At 43.0% G+C, this 16,461-nt stretch overlaps 1 protein-coding gene and 1 pseudogene across 3 annotated transcripts in view; one reads left to right on the top strand and one right to left on the bottom strand.

Moving 5' to 3' along the window:
• Positions 1 to 4,260, bottom strand: part of LOC137644546 (piggyBac transposable element-derived protein 3-like) — a 30,845-nt pseudogene extending 26,585 nt beyond the window's left edge.
• Positions 1 to 16,461, top strand: part of LOC137644024 (uncharacterized) — a 244,723-nt gene that overhangs the window by 108,809 nt on the left and 119,453 nt on the right. Inside the window, exon 1 of one of the 3 annotated variants that reach the window (XM_068376906.1) lies at positions 6,316 to 6,584. The exons of the other annotated variants lie outside the window; for them this stretch is intronic. The gene's annotated coding sequence lies outside the window, so the exon portion shown is untranslated. Of the gene's footprint in view, positions 1 to 6,315; positions 6,585 to 16,461 lie in introns of those variants that run through there. 3 annotated transcript variants of the gene reach the window in all.

Raw genomic sequence — 16,461 nt, 5'->3', positions numbered from 1 at the left:
TTCATTTCTCGCCCTCCATCAGACACTAAGAGTCTGTTCAGGCAGGCCTTGATGTGTGAAAATAATTTCTTTTCAGTTTATATTTTGCTCTGTATCTTTTCGGTATTCGCTAGCATTTGTATTCAGGATTAATAGTTTTCTGATCACTATTATAACACTTTCCAAAGAGATAAGTCTTCAGGTTTTACTTGAAAGCTGCCACATTTTTGCTATTCTAGACATCAAGTGGAAGGTCGTTGAAGAATCTCGGTGCAGCATAACAAAAAGTTCTTCCTCCTATTGCATGATTCACACTAATTTCGATTAGTCTATATGGGTCATCAGCATGTCTAACTCTTACAGCAGCGCTAGTAGCTTGAGGGTAGGGAACCAAGCATTCACGAAGATATTTAGGCTTATCACTTGTAAGTGCCTTGTAAGTCGACAAACAAATCTTAAATTCAATTCTAGCCTTAACAGGTAACCAATGTAGATCGATCAGTGCAGGAGTTATTCTCTCCCGAAATTTAATGCCTTTTATTAGTCTAGCCGCCCGGTTTTGCACATTTTGAAGCTTTTCAGTAGTGTATTGGGCAATTTATAGTACAGAGAATTGCAATAATCAAGCCTTGATATTACATGACTCATCGCTAAAAAATTTTTACTGGTCTCTGTTAAATATTTTCTAATAAATGCTATGTATCTCAGGTGATAGTTACACACTTTCACTGTATTCACTATTTGATCCCTCATTGACAAATTACAATCCATCAGTACACCCAAATTTTTCACAACAGGCACAATCCTAACATCAGCGTCACCAATTTTTATACTTTGAAATAACTGGTAATTCTTCCAAGCCACATTTGTGCCAAAAAACATACATTCTGTTTTATCATCCTTTAATTTAAGCTTTTTCCTCTGTATCCACAGTTTTTATTACAGTCATTATCTCATCAATTTTCTTCATTGTATCTTGTGTTGTTGAAATTGAAAGGTAGAACTGAGTATCATCTGCATATAGTTTAAAGCCCACTTTTAGTTTTTTAAAGATATGTGATAGCTCAATAGTATATATGTTGAACAAGATAGGGCCCAGAACACTACCCTGTGGTACACCTTTCATAAGAATTCTCTCACTAGATCGGTTTCCAGAAACTTCTACAATAGTCTTCCTGTTCGTTAAGTAGCTTCGCAAAAATTCCAGTGCTTCCTCAGTCACTGCAATGGACTTTAAGTCGTCAAGTAAGTACTCGTGCACAACAGTATCGAAGGCAGCACCGAGATCTAACATAATCAAAATTCCACAATTTAATTCATCAAGAACTATCATATCATTCATTATTGAGCATAAGGTAGTTTCTGTAGAGTAATTAGCTCTGTAGGCCGACTGATATTCTGGGAATACCTCTAACTCATCAATATGCGCTCATAATTGCTCACTTAGGATTTTTTCAATAAGCTTCGACATGTAGGATAAATTTTAAATGGCCCTGTATGAATTTAGTTCGTTTACATCACCTTTTCCTTTGTAAATTGGTTTAATCAACGCAGTTTTTTCACAGTTAGAAAAACTTGATTGTGATATACTTAGGTTAATTATATTTAGGTAAATATTATATACCACTTTCTTGTTTGGAGCTTCACTTATTAAACTATTTGGGAAAGGGTCATTTCCACAATATGTATTCTTCATCTCTCTCATAACCTTTAACAAGTCACGCATATTTATTTCCTTAAATTTTTTTAACTTCTTACTCTCCTTCACTGGCATAACTGACTGTCCTTCTAGTTGATTTTGGGGGAAACCTCTATAGATTGTATCAATATTTTCATTAAAGAATATAGCAAATTTCTCTGTACAGACATTTTCAGGCAAGACATATTTTTTTCTTTAATCCCAGCAAATCATTTAGGTTTTTGTGAAACTCCCTCATGTTATTAGTTTTTTACTTTCGTCATTGTAGAATTTTCTTTTTGTTTTCTCTAACAGGATGTTATAGTCATTTCTGACCTTATTATATAGATTTCTGGCTTGTGAGGATTTGGCTCTTTTCCATCTACCTTCCATCTTACATCAATGTCTTTTTGCCTTTAATAGCTCACTATTATACCATCTAACATTTCCGTGTACAACTATTTGTTTGCTCTTTATAGGACACTTGGTATCATAAATTTTTCCGAAATTGTCATTATATTTTTTGGTATAACACCCAACACATTCTCTATCTACCATATGTTCACATTGCATGTTCTCACAAGACCTTTGCGCTACACTAACCTCAATAAAATTCTCAGCATCGAAATTTTCCCGTTCCCTATATGTGATCCATTTCTTCAATACTCTGATGCAATTTATATTAACCTCAAAAGTGATGAGTTTGTGTTTTTGAGATCTCAAAGTCTGGTTCAACTTCAAGGTTTCTTATTAAGTCTGAATCTTTTCCACATATATTATGACCAAGTCGAGTGTATGACCACCTACTGACGTTGATACCAAAACACTGTTTATTAAATTAAACATCTCAAATACTTCCTTGAGTTCTTTAGCCTTATTATCATTTTCATCATCTACCCAACAATTAAAGTCTCCACCAATTAATATTTTTTTTAATATCGTCTACCACACCCACAAGAACACGAAATTCTTCAATGAATTTCTTCATATTACTCCCTGGTGGTCTATACAATGATATTATATTCAATACCTTACTGTTTCTTGTCAGTTTTAAATAGATATACTCAAACGTTTCAAATACTATTTCATTCATGATAGAAACCCTATAGAAGGTTTTCGACACGAAGACACCCACTCCTCCTCCAGTTTTATCGTTTTTTGGTACAAGGTAGAAATCATGAGTAGGCCTACACGGCGTCATCTGAATCTTTGAGTTATCACTAATATTTCCCTGCAACCAAGTCTCAGTTAATAAGCATAAATCTAATTACATTTCATTAATGAGATTTCTAATCGTTATGGTTTTATTCCCCACCGATTGAATATTTATCAGACCACACTTAACCAATGAGCTAGACTCCATGATCGGGCTCTTTTTTTTTTTTATCCTGGTAAGCTCCTCCTTGTATACTTTAAAGTTTTCATTATAAGTCTTATGATTCGTATCACTGTAATTCCTCATTGAGCCGTTATGACACCTGGCTACACTTGGCACATACCCGAGTCTTGCTACAACTCGGCAGTATGACCAAATTCCTGGCATTTATAACACTGAAATACATTGTAGGAATCATAAATTTTACAGCATCCTCCATACGTGGTATATACTCTATCGTCCTTTTTACTGAAAGCTTTCCTGATAGTTGGACTACACTTAATAATGACACGTGATTTACTGCTGTCTTGATTTAAATTTCCTGATCAATTTCAAGTCCTCTTCATTTTCACATATATCATTCAACCATTCATTCTTCTCCTTTATACTAGCAATTATATCATCTTCATTTTCATCATTATTGCAGACCTTGATCTTCGGTTTAAGTAGATCCTTTTTATCCACTTCTACCTTAATGTCTTTCTTGACCTCTTCTAAGTCACTTTTAGCCCTTTCCAACCCAACTTTATCCGCAAAATTAACTACCAAGTGGCCTTGTTTAGAGGTTTTGACCTGTTCAACATCCGTGGTTATCTTCATGATTGTTTTCTCGATATCTGAAGTCTTTATATTTTCCTTCGTAGATTTTATGACCAAAGTATTCTTTGACTTCAGCTTACTTTAATATGTGGTCTTGGTTATATTCTCTTGTTCGTATTCCGTAAGTTTCTCTCTCAGCTCAACAATTTCATGACACATATTGGTGTATTGAGCAGTTATCATATCCATAAAATCTGACATCTGTCGTTGTACATTTACCTTCATTTCTTCCATGCTGATGCTTAGTTTCGTCGTTTTCCCATGATTGCCTGACCCATGAACCATTGGGATTTGCAATATCAACACATCTTGAACATTTATAAATGATGTTCCTGCTTTCAAAAATCACACTTGTGATATCTTCTAATTTTGAGCAAGCTACTTCATTGTGGTACCATCTTCGGCATTCATCACATTGTATCTCAACTTCGACAAAGCACTCACAATACCCACACCTGCCCTCATTGCATCCGCCATCAAATACGTCATCAGCGACGTTCATTTGTATGTTAGCTTCTGCCATTTTCTTTCCCTTTTTCCCTTGGAGTACCGAGTCAATTTCGGTTATAAATTGACCAAGATCTTTCACGGGACTAAATTTTACTTTTCGTTTTCTAAAGATGGGCATATTGAATCATTTTTTCAATGACTTTTCAAGTAGCCCCATCTCAAACACAAAAATGCTGGGTCAGGCCTTTCACCACAGACCTCACATACAAAAGAAACCACTGACTTTTAACATTCAATTTCACCACTATCAACACTAGTAAACACCCACAAAAGTTATTTTCATAGGATCAACAACAAGATACACAATGATTCCCGCTTTAAGCCAGTTTTGATACAGAGCTTTAACACACACGTCCACACCCGCGGACAGGTTGTATAAAATAAGGATAATCTCTAAACTTGTCATACTCCACAGGCAGATATATCCAAACTAATTTTAGTCTACAGCAGAAGAGGATTCTCTTGCTGATTTCAGAAGCACGAGGAAAAATTACCTTAGTTTAAAAAAAAAAGAGACTTTGGAGACTGGCTAATCAGGTTAGAGCTTATAAGTTGTTGTTGGCCAGGAGCCCAGGATGAGGAGAAGTGAACTGAGAAGGAGGAGGAGGTGGGTTATTGTACGTATTTTAAATTTAATTCTCGCTTTAATCGGCAGCCAGTGTAAATCGATTAGTATAGGGGTGTCCTTTCTCAAGGTGGGACACCCTTTATCAGTCTTGCTCCTCTGTTTATTATATTTTGCAAATTCTTAAGTTGCACTTTTGGTAAATTGTAGTAGATAGAGTTGCAGTAGTCAATCCTGATAATAACACAGTTTATCACAAGTTTCTTTACAGAATTTTCGTCCAGGTACGTTTTTTATAAACGCAATATTTCTTAGATGACAACCAGCAGTTTTGATTACATTATTTATTTGGGCATTTAAAGACAGGTTACAGTCAAGAAATACACCTAGATCTCGAACTTTACTAATTTGTTTTCTCTCCATTTCTACCGGTACATTGTTTCCCTCTGTTATTGTAAAATCTGCATTCTGAAATCTTGATAACATTTTTCTGTTTCAAGGTACTTAGCCTACAATTTATTTATCTCATTCCACCTAAAATATCCTTTGCTCATAATTTCTCCCATTTATTCCTCCTAGTTCACGTCCTATTCTGAAATCAGAGGCAAAAAGGAGAAGAATGGATTAAATTTGATTTAATATAATCTACAGAGATGTCATAATAAGATACATTACTTTCGTATTCAAGGCTGATGTACATTACCCCTATATCTTACCTGGCCAATGCTGACCCAACTGGTGAGTGACGATTAAATTTAAATACTACGTGAGTAACGTTACATAAACGAATAGTTATAATATCACATTACCACTATTGCATATCACTAGTCATGTGGAAAAATAGTTATTTATTTTTATAAGTGATACTTAGAGACAATTCGAAATAATTCTATCGGATTCCGGTCGAAAATATAAAAATGTTGTGGTAAGAATATTACATATTGTTGATATATAGTTTGTATTTCAGAACTGTTTCACAATTAGGCAGTACATCTACTGACTCTGTTTCATGTCCGTGTTGTTTTCCAAGTTATCAAGCATCTATAAACATTTTAACAAAATACCCAATCACAAGAAGATTCTACTGATTTATTTTCCTAAATATTATTCGAGAAAAATATGTGATTAAGGTCTATCATAAAGATAATCCTAAAATCTTTCAAGTAATTAGAAAATTAATTACCCTACTTCATAAGCAACAACCTACCTATTATTCAGAACAAGGACAAACACATTGGGCTTGGATATAAGAAAGAAAAATAACAGACACCAAGATGAAAATATAAACTGTGTATTCTGTGATGTAGAAGAAAATGCTTTCCACTTCATGTTATAATGTCCACAGTTTAGTGATATAAGAATAAAAGCAATTGAGCTCCAACAACCATATGGAGAAGATATTGCACAAACAGTAGGAAAATTCCTTTTTTGTGAAGAAAATATTGAAGATAAGAAAAGTGTATTACTACAAATGTGGATGAAAAGAGAAAAACTAGTGAAAATAAGGAACAGACAAAAGCTAAAAGACACAGAGGCGCCGTTGCAAAGGCGAAGCCTCAACGTGAATCTGATCTGATCTATAAACGTCAACAAAATGCCAAAGCACAAGAAGATTCTTCTGATTTATTTTCCTAAATCTTATAAGAGAAAAATGGGCGATTAAGGTCCATCACAAAGATAATCCTAAAATGTTTCAAATAATTAGGAAATGATTTACCCGACTTGATAAGCAATAACCTACGAGTAACGTAGGTTACGTAGGGGGTTCCCCACTTTGCAATCAGCTGATAGCCATGTATCATGCCGTGACGTATGTTACGAACGTCAGTGATTCCAGATAGAACCATTCTTGATATCTTTCAGTGATAAAAGCCAAGGTGAGATGCGTTGCATATCGTTTATATAATTTTCATGGTCTCTTATGTTCCGCTTAGTCTTGCGTGTTAAATATTCATGGCACCACACATTTTATTACTAGCTGTACAGTGTTTTGCCAACTTTATGGAACTATAACCTGTTAATTAGTTTTTAATCTATATCCGCCAAAATTTGATAAGCTATCCAAGTTTTGATAAATGTGAAAAGTACTTCGTAGAGGTGGTGACTGGTAGCTTTTTATAAGAGTTGATTTTCGTTTTTCATCCATTTAATATTTGATAAATATACACCTGTGCACCATCCGTCATACCTGTTAACTAATATGTTCTGATGGTAATAGTTTACAACATTATGCTCTCCATTTACTCCAAAATAATGCAATCCTGCTGTTTTCATCTTGCACAGTAATTAGGGGGTTATTTAACTTCTGGGAAAGTAATAATTAGCAAGATATGTTGAGGAAGGGGGAAGGGGTTATAAAAAGAAAATAACTCGGTTTCCTCACTAAACGACTCGAAACTGACATCAACACAGTCAACCAAACAGAATTCGTGATGCCAGCGTACATAAACAGAAGTCCGTGATGCCAGCGTACATTTGATATACTGTATATTCAAAATATGCTTAGTCAAAATTGGATTAATTACTCAAAAGGGTCCATAAAATATGCAATTTACAAAGTGACACTTTTGAGTAATCACTTAATTTTTTATTAAGTATATTTTGATTATATATACAGTATATCAAATGTACGCTGGCATCATGAACTTCTGTTTATGTACGCTGGCATCACGAATCCTGTTTCGTTGACTTTGTTGACATGTCGGTTCCAAGTTGTTTAGTGCGGAAACCGAGCTATTTTCTTTTTATAACCCCTTCCCCCTTCCTCAACATATCTTGCTAATTATTGCTTTCCCAGAATTTAAATAACCACCTAATTACTGCGCAAGAAGATAAAAACTGCAGGATTGCATTATTTTGGAGTAAATGGAGAGCGTGGTGTTGTAAACTATTACCGTTCTGATAAAAATATGATACTTTAATTTCTAGCCAAATACGTGAACCATATGTTTTTCACACTATCTTGAGTTTTATGCATTTCTGACCATGATTATTGGCGCAAACCTACCGTTCGTGAGTTTTTGGACCCCCTTATATAAACACAATTTTAGGGGACCCCAGTGGGAAAATGGGTCTTAATGGTTGGGGAAAAGCCAAAAACGATTGATTTGCAGCAATAATAATAGTCAGAAATGCATAATAAACTCAAGAGAACCAGTTGAAAAAAATATGGTTCATGTAAGTGGCTGAAAATTAAAGTATAATTATCAATTATTCACTAAACGTCCTTCTAATAGCGCTTGCTCTGCCCTGGTTCGTTTTGCCCGCAAATAAACATAATCCCACTGCTCCTATGTTCTGGCAAGTGGTAAATGCTAAGCTGCGCTCACACGACCTATTGGTCAATATTTCTGGGTAATTTTTACTTCCACATAGCTATACACTGAATGGAGAGCATTTTCATCATAATTAATTGCTGACATAGATGAAATTACATTAAATTTTGAAATAGATTGTACATTCCTTGAGTTCCCTCTTGCTCTCATTTTTTCCGACACAGATACAAACCTTACGCTATTTATAGGGGTATTACTTTCGGTAATGCTGAAAACTAGCCAAGACAATTTTAGTGAGGGATAACTACCCCCATCCGTTAGTTAGGGGAAGGGGGGTGGGGTAGACCGGCTTTCCCGCTCACTCACACCCGTCGGCTGAGTAAACACTTTTACTTTTGGCTCGGTAGAGTGCAGTCTCTCTCTCCCGTTAACTCATAAACTGCCTTGACTTTCTTTGCTTTTTCTTTTTCTTTTGTGTACGGTGTGTGTGTGTTTATTGTCCCGCTATGCGGACATGTCCTGGTCACGCTGCTGCGGTACCTTCATGTCGTCCTTAGAGATGGACCCTCACCCTCTGTGCCCAGCTTGCCGGGGACGTCGGTGTTCTCCGGACAACACCTGTTCTGATTGTCGGGAGTGGCCTGCCTCCCAGTGGGAGAGATTCGTGTGTAAAAGGGAAAAGAAGTCTAAGCGCGAATCTACGCCTTCGTGGTCTTCCTTGAAATCAAAGAAATTGCGGGCTTCTGCTTCCTCTACGCCCAAGTCCATGTCCGAAGCTATTTCTCGGCTTAGTCCTTCCGGGGTACAGCCGAGTAGCAGCGCAGGATTTGTGACTCCAGGTCAACCCTATGGGATAGGCGAAGGTGTTGGCTCCTTCCCTTCCCCCAGAGAGTGCCTGTTGCTTTTCAGACCTTTTGTCTTTGTGGCTATCGCTGGGCGTCGATGGCCCCCCTTCGAAGGAAGTTCTCTTCAAGTTCCTTCAAAGGGGAGTGGAGAGAAGGCGATCATCTCCTTCCTCCGCGGAGGTTGATCCTCCTAATCTGGGCGTAGGCGCTGCTGCTCGTCGGTCAGGCCTAGAGTCTGTTTCAGACGCCGAGGAGTTAGCTAACCCACGAGGGGCGGTGGCAGGGCTTTCGCCAAGGCAGGCTTTCCCTTCGGGGGAACATATCTCTCGTTTGCGAGAGAAGATCGCCTCTGTTCATCGGCGATCTCCTTACGCTTATGGTTCGCCTCCGGGGGCGGAGCGAGAACCTTGTCTGACTCTCCTCCCTGCGGAGGATTTATCCGTAGATCTGGATCAGTCTCCCCCTCGGGCGGAGTCTGCTGAACGTTCCTCTCGGGAGGTTCGTAGGGTGGAAGGGTTTGTAACTCCTCTCCATCCCGGACGTTCTCCTCCTCGTGCTGTGAGGAGACGTCTTCTTGAACGTGGTGGTTCTCCTCATGTTGACCCTTCGGGGTCTCGTGACGATCTCCCTGGCTTGATCGTGAGCCTTCGGGCTCTTGTCATGTTGACCCTGCGGGTTCTTATGACAGTAGGAGTCCTTTGGGGCCCCGTCACGCTGATCCTTCGACGAAGGTTTCAGGTACGCTGAACCTTCGGGCTCTCGTAACGATGGTAACGTTGAGCTTTTGGGCTCTCGTGCCATCAGTCACGCTGACCCTTTGGAGGCTCGTGACAGAGGAACTTTGGTTCCTCGTTACGCTAACCTTTCCGGGTCTCGTAACTTTAGTTACTCTGAACCCTTGGGCTCTCGTAAATTTAGTCACTCTGACACTTTGGTGTTTCGTGACAGGGCACTTCGGTTTCTCGTTTTGCTGACCCTTCGGGGTCTCGCAACACAGGCTACGCTAGGCCTCTGGTCTCTCGTGCCTTTAGTCATGCTGACCCTTCGGGGCCTCGTGACAGAGGAACTTTGGTTTTTTGTTGCGCTGACCTTTCGGGGTCTCGCAACACAGTACATTCTGAACATTCGGGTTCTCATAACCCTAGTCATTATGAGTCTTACTCGTATAACAGAGAATTTTTGGACTCTCGTATTGAGCGTTCGCGCTCACACAACTTACGCTACTGTGAACCGTAGGGTGACATTAGCAATTAGTTCTCCCCTAAGCGCCAAGAGTTTTACTCTTACGTCAGAGAGTTTTCGGACTCTCGTCACGCTAAGAGTTATCGCGCGCGCGCACAACCAACACTACGCGCGCGAACAAGGCGCACGCAATCAGCACCATGTTGAAGGGCATGCGTAAACAGAGTAGGGCGCGCGGCCTTCTTGACGTGCACAATCAATATTGTGCTGAATCCCCAGGTAGTGAGAGGGTTCCTAGCTGCGCGAGTTATGATAGAGTGCGCGATTGTGGTGCACGATCCTCTGTTGCTCCCTTCCCAGGAACAACTCAACCAGGAGAAGGTTCTCGCGATTTAGCAACCTCGCGGAACCAAACCCGCTTCAGTTCGGTGGGTACCTCATCCCCGAACGAAATATCATCTCCCTTTTTGGCCGCAATGGTTAACCTTCCTGCAAGGAGAAACGCCCATCAGTCTCTCCAGTCTCATAGTCCCCCACCACCACAGAGACAACAGTCACCCACACGACTGTGCCCAGATCCTATTCCTAAAAGTAGGCCTGTGCCAATCTTGCCTGCTGAGAAGCCTCCCTCAGGCAAGAAGGTTAAGAAACCTGCCCAGGTTCCTAAACCCAGGGATCCGTGTCTTCCTAAGGACCCTCCCTTTAGTTCCTCAGGAGCCCGCGGCCCCCCATGGCTTTGTGCCTTATTTGATGTAATGCGTCAAGCCGTGACAGGAGTCATTCCTCGCTCCCAGTCCTTAGGAGATACTTAGGATCCCTTTGTTGCCACCTCTCGTCCCAGGGATCTCTCCTCCCTCCGATCCTAGTAGGAGTTCAGAGGGTTCCGCGCCTGCTGGCCTGACTGGCAAGGGAAACGGTTATCCCCTCGCAAAAGACCACGGGAAGAGAGTAGGCAAGAACCCTAGGGTAGCCCCCTGCAGTTCAAGATGGCAAAGGCCAGACCCGAGGGAAAGGCTTCATCCTTCGCCCCCAAGGAGGATAGGGTGACTTGCTACAGTCACTCCTTCCGTCCCTCACTAGTCGAGATAGTGCCTAAGGAGGTATGACCTGCGACTGGGCGTGAAGTGCTCCCTCTGGCAGCAGACTTCCATCCCGTCTGTAGACCAACGGAGCCCTCTGGGCCCTTTTTGACCGAGGACCACCTGCCTCGTAGCAGGAAGCCGAAGGATTTACTCACCATCCCAAAATCCTCGGCTAGGCTTCCTTCTTCACTGCCTCTTAGGCAGCCGGAAGCGACTACCTCCTCGGCAGTCTCCCTATCCCCGGTCTGTCTCGTTGACGACTACAACCCACTCTGGGCTCCTATGGATGAGAGTTCAGATGTGGAAGGGCAGAGCAATCCCGAGGACGACGCTTTGCCAGCAGCCGCTAGCCCTAAGCTAATGGAGGATGACAGGAAGGAGTCGGAACATGCCTTCTGGCAGGTCCTAGCCTGCATCCGATCCATCAATGGGCTACCAGATCCATCGGCAGCCCCTCTAGATGGAAAAGAAACGGTCCTTGACCAGTTCTACGGCACTCAGAAACCCCAGAGGACCAGTGCAGCTTTGCCCTGGTCAAATGGGTTAGAGTGCCAGACAGTAGGCAGTGTCCCAGGCAACTAGGTCCACCTCCTCGCTCCGCTCTAACTCATCCTCCAAGCTTCTAACTCCTCTGTATGTGGTCCAGAGGAGGTACTACGAGATTCTCGGGGAATCTCTCCCAACGCTGCCTCTCAATCACTCCATAGAGGCACTCTCGAAGGCCATACCCTTCGAGAAACTCATGGGACTTCCAGTCCTTTTCGGCCTCCGAGATCCTTAACCAGGAGGTGGCGGCGAAGTATGCCATACAGGCTGCTTCGTGGCTTGACTTCTGGTTGGGATCCTTAGGACAACTGATTTGGTCTAAGGACCTGTCTCGGGAGTCCTCCAGGAAGTCTTTGGAGACTTTCCTATTGTCTGCCACTCAGGCCATAGAGTTTCTCTCCCACCAGGTAGTGAACCTTTGGGCTAACACTATCCTGAAGAGAAGGGATGCCGTCATAGGCAAGTTTCACAGACACCTCCCTCAGGCTGAAGTAGCGAGACTAAGGAATTCACCCTTCGAGGGCAATTCCTTGCTTCACCCTGAGGATGTTGAACGGGTGGCAGAGAGGTGTAGGAAGTCAAGCCAAGACTCCTTCATCCCAAAGGTCTTAACAGCCAGTTCTTATCCTTTTCAGCTACAGCGGAAACCGCAACCAAAAAGGGCTAGTGACCCAAAACAGCAGGGTCATAAGGGTGCGAAGCAAGCCTATCGCAAAAGAAGTCCTTTCGTGGAGGAAAGGGAAAGAGGGGATATGGCAGAGGCCAGTCCCACTAGGGCAGGTAATCCTTCCATTTGTCCACCTGTGGGGGATGCCTGCAAAGCCGCTGGCAGAGGTAGTTTCACCACGGGGCTGAACCCTGGACGGTCGAGGAGATTTGTTCAGGGTATCGCATCCTGTTCACGCTCTCTCTCCCTCCACTGACTCGAGTGTCAATTCCATCGAACTCCTGTGCAAAGGGATCTGCACAGGAGTGTGCCATCAGGGCAGAAGTCCAGACCATGTTGGAGAAGGGCGCTCTCCGGGAGGTCCTCGACGGGTCTCCAGGCTTTTACAGTCGACTCTTTCTTGTAAGAAAGGCGTCTGGAGACTGGAGACCAGTCATCGACCTCTCGGCTCTGAACAGGTTTGTCGATCAGACACCGTTAGGTTGGAGATGGCCGACACTATCAGACAAGCGATAAGATCCACAGGACTTCATGCACACTCTAGATCTAATGGATGCATACTTCCAGATCCCAATTCATCCGTCTCCCGGGAAGTATCTAAGATTCATGTTCAACTAGAAGCATTACCAATTCAGGGTACTGTGTTTCAGTCTTTCCTCAGCACCCCAGGTCTTCACGAGAGTATTCGGCCTAGTATCCTCTTGGGCCCTCAGAGTCAGCATCCATCTCCTAAGATACTTGGACAACTGGCTGATTCTGGCAGACGAAGGTGGCCCTTCTCTGCCACCGAGACGAGCTTCAAAGGTTTTGCCTGGATCTGGGGATCGTGGTAAACCTCGAAGTATCATCAGCTTCCCTCTCAAGAACTGGTATACTTAGGCATGTGCATAGACGCCCTAAGGCACAAAGCGTTCCCATCAGACGAGAGAATTCAGAGCCTGAGGGAGATAGCACAGGTCTTCCTCAGTTGGGAAGAGCTCTCGGTGCAGTATTGGCTTCGCCTTCTCGGTCATCTCTCTTCCCTGACCCGACTGATTCCCAACAGTCGCCTCAGGATGAGATCCCTCCAGTGGCGACTGAAATCCCAGTGGAACCAGTACACCGATTCCCGGGATCAACTAGTCCGCATAGAGCTAGAGGAACAGTCGGATCTCAGGTGGTGGCTAGCGGAGCCGAACCTCTGCAAAGGGGTCGATCTTCTTGTCTCTCTCCTGGAATTGATGCTTTTTTTTTTTGGATGCATCAAAAGAAGGGTGGGGGGCTCACGTGCTGCACCATTACATCTCCGGCCAATGGTCCGAATCAGAAAGGTACCAGCACATAAATCTCTTAGAGATGAGGGCAGCCTTTCTGGCCCTCAAAGAGTTCCACCAGGTCCTGGCGGTGCACTCTGTAGTGTTGATGAGCGATAACACCACAGTAGTGGCTTATTTGAACAAACAGGGAGGTACCTTTTCACAGCAGCTGTGCCATCTTGCAGTAGAGATACAGTACTCAGATGGGCAGAAGACAACTCGGTGACTCGATCAGGTAGCTTCATCCCGGGCAAGTGGAATGTGCTAGCGGACAAACTGAGCAGAGTGATTCAGATAGTTGGCACCGAGTGGTCTTTGAATCCTCTGATAGCCAACAAAGTCCTGACTTTGTGCAGTTCCCCGACTGTGGATCTGTTCACAACGGCCCTGAATTTCAGGCTCCCATTGTATTGCTCCCCAGTCCTGGATCCCCAAGCTCTTTGGCAAGATGCTTTTCAACAACGGTGGATAAACCTGGACGCTTACATGTTTCCCCCGTTCTGTCTGATAAGAAAAGTCCTCAACCAGGTACGAGCAAGTAACAACTTGCGAATAACCCTGATAGCTTCGCTATGGCATCACGCAGAATGGTTCCCAGACCTTGTGCACCTCCTCACGGAGATCCCCAGGGAGCTCCCCCCACAACACTATCTCCTCAAACAACCACATTCCAACATCTTCTACAAAGCCGTAGCTTCGCTTCGGCTTCACGCCTGGAGACTGTCCAGCACCTCCTCACACAGAGAGGCTTTTCGCAACCGATTGTGAAAAGAATGGCTGGACACCTTGGGAGATCCACAGAGGCAGTCTACCAGGCAAAGTGGTCAATTTTCTGTGGTTGGTGTCGTGGATGGGGTATCTCTCCCCTCGATGCCTCTGTTGCAACTATAGCGGAGTTTCTTGTATACCTTCGGGAAGAAATGCTTCTCTCGGTCTCGGCAGTGAAAAGCTACTGCAAGCCTTGAGTCTCGCCTTTAGACTGAAAGGAGTTGATATTTCCTCCTCGTTGGAACTTTCTTTACTCGTATGCAGTTACGAGCTTGTCCCCAGGCAGAGCTAAGACCTTCCCCTTGGAACGTGGTTTGGGTCCTCAGGTCTCTGAAGGCTCCCCTGTATGAACCATTACGCCAGGCCTCCAATCGCCACTTCACGTGGAAAACGGTGTTCCTGCTCGCTCTGACTTCGGCCAAGAGAGTCTGTGAACTTCATGGTCTATCTGTTGATGTCTCCCACTTTAGGAGATGGGGGGAAGTAATCCTCAACTACATCCTGAGTTCGTTGCTAAGACTCAAAATCCGTGTGTGCTGGACTCCAGGTTCATCCCATTCCGGATAGAGAGTCTTCGTTCTGTAACCGAAGATCCAGACTAACTGTTATTATGTCCAGTAAGAAGTCTGAGGTGTTACTTAAAAAGAACAATAAAAGCTCGCCTCCGTGTGGAAGCACTTTTTGTTAGCACGGGGAAGGTCAAGAGGAGGGTCACGAGGAATACTATTTCCTTCTGGATAAGGAAAGTGATTGAATACTCTCACAATCCAGACCTCTTCTGCCCTATTGACCCAGAGCTCATGACGTCAGGAATATTGCAACGTCTGTGGCATTTAAGAAGAATTTTTCTGTGGCACAGGTAATGCAAGCGGGCGTGTGGAAGCGTCAGACGACCTTCACTGCCCACTACCTGAAGGACGTAACCCACAGGAGCATGGAAACCTTTTCCATTGGTCCTGTGGTGGCTGCACAACAAGTGATCTAATGCCAAAAGCTCCTTGGTGGACAAGTAGCAGAGGGATGAAGGCTGAGGTTACCCGGGTTAGTCTGGGATGAAGGAAAAGAATGTCTGGGTCCCTTCTTTCTTTCACCTCCCCCCCCCCCCCCCCCTTGGGAAACAGCTCCGCAAGACTGCAGCATAGATGACCTCACCCCTCTGCAGATAAGATTAATTTCCCTTGTGCATCCTGAATATTAATGTATGCTTTGTTACGTCACCAATACCTCTTGAGGGAAGGTATTGGGTATTTCTTAGAACTCATGCTTATCTTCGAGCTCCTACATAAAGGCAGGCCATTACTCTCTCACACAAGCATCTGCATGCAGCTATCTGTGTGTTACCTTGTAACTACTTAGATTTTAGCTTGGATAGGGTTCCTACTAATTAGATCAAAGATCAATTAGAGAGAACCCCGGGTCATAGCCACGGCCAGTTGGTAGGACTTCCTCCCTCCTTAGAGTAAGTCACCCTATAGATAGCGTAAGGTTTGTATCTGTGTCGGAACAAATAACAAATTTGGAAATGATTTGTATTTTTCCTGACATACAAACCTGGAGCTATTTATACAAATTGGCTCGCCACCCTGTCCCACTAGAAGTCTTGCCAGAAAGCAAAAGTGGTTACTCAGCCGACGGGTGTGAGTGAGCAGGGTAGCCGGTCTACCCCACCCCCCTTACGCTAACTAGCCGATGGGGGTAGTTATTCCTCACTAAAATTGTCTTGGCTAGTTTTCAGCGTTGCCAAAAGTAATACCCCTATAAATAGCTCCAGGTTTGTATGTTAGGTAAAATTAAAATTATTTCCAAATTTGTTATCTTTATGTGATGTTGGTGAAACTCAAACTGAAGGGGATGGAGAAAAGAAAATGGCTGTTGTAGAACAACAGTCGGGAACTTGTGCATAAATATTTGGAAGGTCATATTTGGGTAAAAAAGACAGGTCATGATTATGTCATACATAAAACAGAATAGCTGGCCAGAGCAAGTACTGTACAAGCAATGCATGCGCAATAACTCGCCATCCATCTCCCAAATGTAAATAATGGATTTAAGTGAGAGATAGACTTCACATTTTAATTGACCGATGCGTAAGTT

Source organism: Palaemon carinicauda, chromosome 7 (assembly GCF_036898095.1).
Source record: "Palaemon carinicauda isolate YSFRI2023 chromosome 7, ASM3689809v2, whole genome shotgun sequence".
Lineage (NCBI taxonomy): Eukaryota > Metazoa > Arthropoda > Malacostraca > Decapoda > Palaemonidae > Palaemon > Palaemon carinicauda.
The sequence above is the reverse complement of the archived record's forward strand: the minus strand, read 5'-3'. Positions and strand labels throughout refer to the sequence as shown.